At 35.7% G+C, this 7,640-nt stretch overlaps 1 long non-coding RNA gene across 1 annotated transcript; it reads left to right on the plus strand.

Annotated features, from left to right (window-relative positions):
- The first annotated feature begins 746 nt into the window (after positions 1 to 746).
- LOC149782728 (uncharacterized) lies at positions 747 to 7,135 on the plus strand. The gene is made up of 3 exons (XR_016414614.1): positions 747 to 814; positions 2,302 to 2,555; positions 4,746 to 7,135. It is a non-coding gene; the product is annotated as an uncharacterized LOC149782728 (long non-coding RNA).
- Positions 7,136 to 7,640: the final 505 nt, after the last annotated feature.

The following is a 7,640-nucleotide window of genomic DNA, read 5'->3' on the forward strand; positions in this document are numbered from 1 at the left end:
TGTAAAAGGGTTTGCGACTACACCCCCGCCACATCCAATGTTAAACGCTACTCCAACTATTGTTCACCACATGTGCTTGAAGTAGTTGCCTCAGACTGTGTTTTACCCTATTACATGCCTCACCCAAAGCTTAATTCTGGGGCACCATTGCGCAGTTGTTACTCTACATAATTACATGTGACTAAAGTAGTTTTCCGTTGACGTATTGGATACCACCGCAACCAGTTGCGTGTATCAACATCTTACTGACTTGACAATCTTAATTTATCAACAGGTCAAGAAAACGCTGTAAAAGAATTTCACTTGCGGTCAACGGTTTAAGAAGAGGAGGAACCTAGGGCAAGGGTATACATAATGGAGGATGCCTTATTATTTTGTTTTTTTGTCTCTTTTGGGTTTTGTTGTTTGTTTTGTTTAGTGGTCCTGTTCTGTTAAATATCTTCAACTGAGAACGTTGAAATAGCATCATGTATATCTTAACAGAGCACTGCCTTTTGATGTGTGCTGAAATTACTTAAAATAGAATTGTTTTCCTTTTATCATTCTAAGCTCTTATCAAGCGTTCTTTTAATATGTCGACAGGTTTTTCATGCCAGTGAGATGTGCATGTAACTGGATTGGCATGGTGATGATGATGATGATGATGGCCTATAACGTATGACTCACTCGTTGTATACGCAACGGGATAAAAATAGGTACGAAATACTTAAATATAGCTCAGGACTTCAATGTTGTGTTCAAAACATTGTGAGAAAACTGTCACACTAGTAGCATAATATAATTCGGTATCATATAGTGTGCATTTAACGTTCAGGTACATACTTGATATAATGTCAGGGAATATATTAAGCTAAAACTTGTATTTTACATATATGTAGATGTGAAATTTGATTCAAGCCCATTGCATCTAAGGCATGTTTTAAAACTGAAAGGTTCGTGACCTTCGTATGCAAACATATTTGGCAGGTAGTCCATGAAGGAATCTATCCATCCACACGTCCATGCTCCCACCAATCCACACCTATACTTACCAACCTATCTTCTTACCTACATAGGTTATTTACTGGACTGATTACATGGATGGGTCATACAATGGGGTGGGGGTAGAAGCCGTCGCGATACCGACCTACCCCCTCAAAAAAAGAGAAAGGTATCAAAACAAAAGTTGAGATTTTTAAATTATTCCATGGAAACACTTAAATGTTATTGGCTTTTGGAGCTTTGCCCCCCCCCCCCCCCGTTCCACCCCCACCTCCACCCCCACTGGGAATCCCGTCCTACAGATTCCGTACCTAAGTTGCTAACGCCCTTTAAAGATACTTCCGGGTCATCCACTGCGTTGATATATTTCATAAAGATAGGTTGCTAGTTTGTTTGATGATAAGGTTCATCGATGGTTTGGATTAGTTTTGTGTTTGACAGCACAGCAACACGATTAGGTTATTTAGTGCAGAGTCTATATTGTCTGTCCTAATGAGGACTCCATCAAACTGCCGAGTCCAGATCAGGATTATGCGATTGTAGATCTGGGGACCGCTCCGGTGGCTTAGTGGTTAGAACGTCCGCCTCGAATGGTGAAGCTCGCGGTTTCGAACCCCGGACGAGTCATACAAAAACTAAAACAAATGGTGCTAGCAGCTGTCTCGCTTGCCTAGGTTGGCGTTAAGACTAGTCGGCCTGGTATCAGGATAATGTGACTTGGTGGGACATTATGCTACTTTGTCTGCGGCATAGTGCACCAGTGCAAGACATCACTATATGCTGTCACAATGCAGACATCGGAGCGATATGACTGAAAAATTGTTAAATCTACGTCAAAAATCCAACGCACACACAGAGAGACAGATCTGGGTCCATGACGTTTGTTGTTGGATCTGAAACGCGCGACTATGGACGCTATAATCAACTATAATGGTACTCATCCCGTTTACTTGTTCCCTTTGCTGATGATATGAGTGTATTGACAGCATACACTGAATGCCATATGCATTTACGTGTAGGGTAGGACTTCCTTACCGTGTTGTGACTATTAATATTCTACTGCGTTTACGTGTTATAATGTCTGGTAGAACTTAGATACTGTATTTTGACTATTAACATTCTACTGCGTTTATGTGTTATAATGTCTGGTAGAACTTCATTACCGTTTTTTGACTATTAACATTCTGTTGCGTTTACGGTTGATAATGTCTGGTCTAACTTCATTACCGCATTTCGTTATTAACATTATATTGCTTTTACGTGTTATCATGTCTAGTAGAACTTCATTACTGTATCTGATTAATAAAATTTTCATTTCAGGACACAAACATGACAAGGATGATTGAAGAACACGCTGCCTCTTTGTTGTACATAGCTGTGTTCATTTTAGGCAGCCTTCTGGCAGTTTTTGTTGCTAAAGTGCGCGTCTGGAAACTAAGATTTCATAAAAGATTCGAGAAAGATCACAGGCAAGCAGTTAGCGATATCTAAGAGGAAGGAATGGCTACTACAGGTTCCGAAATCGAATCTCTTGGGCATACTCTTCCAGAGGCGGTGACAGTTTCAATTTAACGGTATGATCACACGAATACGACGTATACATTTTATGTTTAATGATTTATATTTAATTAATTGAATATTTTGCACTGATGTTTTGGAATAATGTTCCAGGCGTTATATCCCACTTACGAAATAAATGTTATATTTTAGCATAACCCCATCTTCGCTAGCTAAGGTTCCGATAAGTCTATCTACACCTGGCATAACGAGCAGACATTTCTGTTATTTGGGTCTGTGAATTTCATTGGATGCGGCGGCAAGCCACCGCATTTAATTAAAATTAAGTTGTTAAAATTTTAACATTGTTCCTATGTAATCGAGACAAGGGGAGCACGCAACTTGAATGGACTAATAAATAAGCAATTTTCCAGTGCCGGTCCGTGTTTGCACAAGTGCCTTTCACTCAAATGCATCTGTAATGGCTTCCCTCTGGTACAGTCATACTTTCTATGTTAAACTTAAAAAAGTATCTGTTTTAGATCAATTGCCCCCACCGTTTTCGGCCGATGTACAAATGCATCACGATATGGATTAGTTGGCATTAAATACTAAGGGATGCAACTCATCAAATCCAACAGATGTCGCTAGAACAAGCACCAATATCTCTGTTCAGTCTGCCAGGGTGTAGATAGGGTTATCGGAACCTTGGCTAGCGAAGATGAAATAACCCATAAACGTGCAAAGATTATTATATTCGCGGATTTAGGCTTTAAATTGTCGTTCATGCCGTCTTGAATAACACTTTCATCAGATTTAATGATAGACAAAAATATATTATTGTCTCGCATGTGAATAGAGATTGCTTTAGTCCTTCGTGTGACCGGTTTACCATAGCAAAATTCCATCAGAAAATCAGATCTTTGCGTCTGACGCGAGGCATTGTCGGGTATCTGACGCACAATTTTGATCCCGAGTGTCCAATTTTCCAATCCTACACTACATAAGGAAGGATTCTTTCCTGACATTTCTGAATGAAAAACGTGGGTCGAAGTAAGCATGCTTTGTGGTGAATACTTATGTAGTTTTCAAACAGCAAAAACATCAGTTAAACATTTTCTTACCTCAAAATATAGCGTCAAAGGTTATGCTTAAACTGAAAAATTAAATATACACTTTGAAATACCTTTTAAACACATTTTAGTTTTCAGTTAGCAGTGGTTGAATGGTTTAATGTAGTAGTCCTCGATTCAACTTTGAGACTAAAACAAATAATGTAGTAGTCCTCGATTCAACCTGGAGACTAAAACAAATAATATAATAGTCCTCGATTCAACTTTGAGACTAAAAACAAATAATAATGCAGTCCTCGATAAAACTTTGATCCAAAGTTGATATGCCTTCAGAATAATGTTGCAAATGTGAATTCGTAACAACTTACAGAGTTATAACAGCGGTTTCTCGACACTGAATTTGACTAAAGAAGACACGAGTACATCCTAGTCGATCCGTGCGAAACAGCCCGTCTGCAGGACGCTTAACAGCTACTCGTTGTAGTACATAAATGTATTGCAATCAATGTTTATCTTGATTATTGTGAAAGATTGTCCAAGTGATGACGAAAGTCTGGACGTGTTGCGACTGTTTGTGCACTATGCTCGCAGTAGGAGATCAAAGTAGTTCACTTATCAGTTTCAAGGATATAGTGATGAATGAAAATCAGAAAATGTGTCAGTCTTGCGATTCACATGTTGCTTATATTTATCTGTAATGTGTATATTATGTAAGGTTGCTATCTTGCAAGAAAAAGCATTTATGTGAAATATATTTTATTTAGATATAAAATTTTTTAAAAAGTCAGAAACAATATATATATATATATATATATATATATATATATATATATATATATATATATATATATATATATATATATAATGATACTCATTGTATTAGGTATAATAGATTTTTGAAAAAACACAAAATAAATCAAAGGAAAGGGAACATTAATGTAGTTTTATTTGTTCTGAGAGAAAACAAACGATGAAGGTATTCGTAATTTCATCTTGATAATCATTTAGTTAATATTATTTCATGTATAATTAATTCCGTTGGGTCAGTATCATTTTTCGTTTATTCATCTCCTTTAAATTTATTGAGTATGTCTTCGATAATCTTAGCGGGGTTGTCAGAATTAAAATGTTGTTTACTTATAGTGGTAATGGCCAGAGAAACGTGGATTAAATTTAATATTTGTTATCTTCCAGTTTTGAAGAGGAATTCATAACATCTGAGAGTTCTGGAATAAAGCAAACAACAATTATGGTGAATGGCATTCTTTGATATCAATGCTAATTATGTCTGGAAAAGGAAATAAGATATGTGGATTCTTGAAACTATTTGCAACTAAACGACAATGTACAGATGTTAAAATACCCCTTTTCATTTTTAATCACATCACGTTACCAAATGTTATATATTTTTTATGAAATATATCGTTATTAGTATAGAGACAAATTAGAAAATCTCAAATTTGTTTCCCGAAGTATATTCTCCAAGTTAGCAAAATACTTCGAAAGCTGCTGTATTAAGAGAATTAGATGGCAAAAATGTGTTAAGTTTTGCAAATTCATGTCATTAAATGATAACAGTTTGGATGAATATCGTATTGCAAATACCTGTTATAAAATGTTATAAATTAGGACGAATCTCATAATCCAAATTCATGTCATTTAATGGTAACAGATAGGATGAAAATCGTAAGGTAAATGCCTGTTATAAAATGGTAACAGTCTGGATGTGGTAAATCAGTTCAGTTAACAAAGCCAGTCTTGCTCCATGTATTCTTAATGAATGTTGTTGTACATATACGTTGTATAGATACCATGATTTTCTACATATACGACTTATACATACAACAACTTTCATTCAGAATAAGCGAAGGCCACATGTCCATACATTCAAAACAACACAGCTAGATTAACGATTACATGGAGTACGGTGGTCTAGTGGATAGAGCATCCGCCAAGGATGCGGTAGGTTGTTGGTTCGAACCACGGTCGAGTCATAACAAAGACATTTTAAAATGGTACTAACAGCTGCCTCGCTAGGCGCTCAGCATTAAGCGATTAGTGTTAGGACTGGTCGGCCTGGTGTCAGGATAATTTAACTGGGTGGGACATCATGCTATATGTCTGCGGCATGATCCCTCAGTGCTATACATTACTTTAACCTGCCACACCGCAGATATCGTAGCGATATGACTGTAAAATTATTAAATCTACGTTAAAAGAGATCTTAACCACAAACCACATGGAGCAAGGCTGGCTTTGTTAACTGAATTGATTTATCACAAACCAGTCATAATAGTTTTATTGGCAATATTATTAATGAGAGACTATATGACACCATCTAGTCAGTTTTATATACTTAATCAGCCTAAAATATTTTTTTATTATTTCAAACTAACTATTTCTTTTATAAAATTGTTATTCTATTCATGTTTAAACTTTTAAATATTTCCCATAAAATCGAAAACCAAAGAGCCAAGTAAAAAATCGGTTGTTTAGTCTTTACATTGTCAATCACAATTAGATTCTCATTCAAAATCTTTCGTGAATAATTTGATTTTGCAAATAATTTTGTTATGCTGTCTTGTTCTCATCAGCGTCTTTGCAGATACATTGTGCTACTAGCATTTTCTATTGTTCTTCCACATACTGCATTACTCGTAAGATTGGAAAGAATGGCCTCATGGTAAATTTTCCATTGTTTATCTTTATACTGCCCTAATGGTAAGATTGAAAAGAAAGGCCTCATAGTAAATTTTCCATTGTTTATCAACACGCTGCCTTAATCGTAAGACTGAAAAGAATGGCCAGATGGTACATTTTCCGTTGTTTACCTGTAAGCCTTAATTCTAAGACTGACAAGAATGGCAACGTGCTAAATTTTCCATTGTTGATATACTGCTTTACTCGTAAGAATGAAGTGAATGGCCACGTGATAAATTTTCTATTGTTTATCTATATACTGCCTTAATCGTAAGACCGAAAAGAATGGTCTCATGGTTAATTTTCTATTGTTTATCTATATGCTGCCTAATTGTAAGACTGAAAAGAATGGCCTGATGGTAAATTGTATTATACAGTATATTGTTTATCTATCTCCTGTCTTATTTCTAAGACTGAAAAGAAAGGTCACATTGTAAATTTTCCCTTGTTTGTCTATATAATGCCTTAACGGTAAGATTGAATCAAATAACGACGTGGTAAATTGTCCATTGCTTGTCTTGATAATGCCTTAAACGTAAGAGTAAAATAAATGGCCACGCGGTAAATTTTCCATTGTTTCTCCATACAATGCCTTAAACGTAAGACTGAAATGAATGGCCACGTGATACATTTTCCACTGTTTTTCTATTAACTGCCTTAAACGTAAGACGGAAATGAATGGCCACGCGGTAACTATTCCATAATTTGTCTATATACTGCATTAATCGTAAGACTGAAAATAATGTCCAGACGGTAATTTTATATTCTTTATCTTTATGTCGCCTTAATTCTAAGACTGACAAGAGTGGCCACGTGGTAAATTTTCCATTGTTTATCTATATACTGCTTTAATCGTAAGACTGAAATGAATGGTTATATTGTAACTTTTCCATTGTTTGTCTAGATACTAGCTTAAACGTAAGAGTGAAATAAATGGCAAAGTGGTAAATTTTCCATTGTTTGTCTATATAATGCCTTAAACTTAAGACTGAAATGAATGGCCACGTGGTAAATATTCCATTGTTTGTCTGCATACTGCCTTAATCGTAAGACTGGAAAGAATGACCTCATGGTAAATTTTCCATTGTTTATCTATTTAATGCCTTAAATGTAAGACTGAAACGAATGGCCACGTGGTAAATTTTCCATTATTTATCTATATACTGCCTTAAACGTAAGACAGAAAATAATGGCCACGTGGTAATTTTTCCATTGTTTCTGTATATATTGCCTTAAACGTAAGATTGCAATGAATGGCCACAAGGTAAATTTTCCAGTGTTTGTCTATATACTACCTTAATCTTAAAACTAAAAAGAATGGCCTCATGATAAATTTAACATTCTTTATCTATGTACTGCCTTAAACGTAAGATTGAAATGAATGGCCAC

Source organism: Sinohyriopsis cumingii, chromosome 15 (genome assembly GCF_028554795.1).
Source record: "Sinohyriopsis cumingii isolate HCF-2022 chromosome 15, ASM2855479v2, whole genome shotgun sequence".
In the NCBI taxonomy this organism is placed as follows: Eukaryota; Metazoa; Mollusca; class Bivalvia; order Unionida; family Unionidae; genus Sinohyriopsis; species Sinohyriopsis cumingii.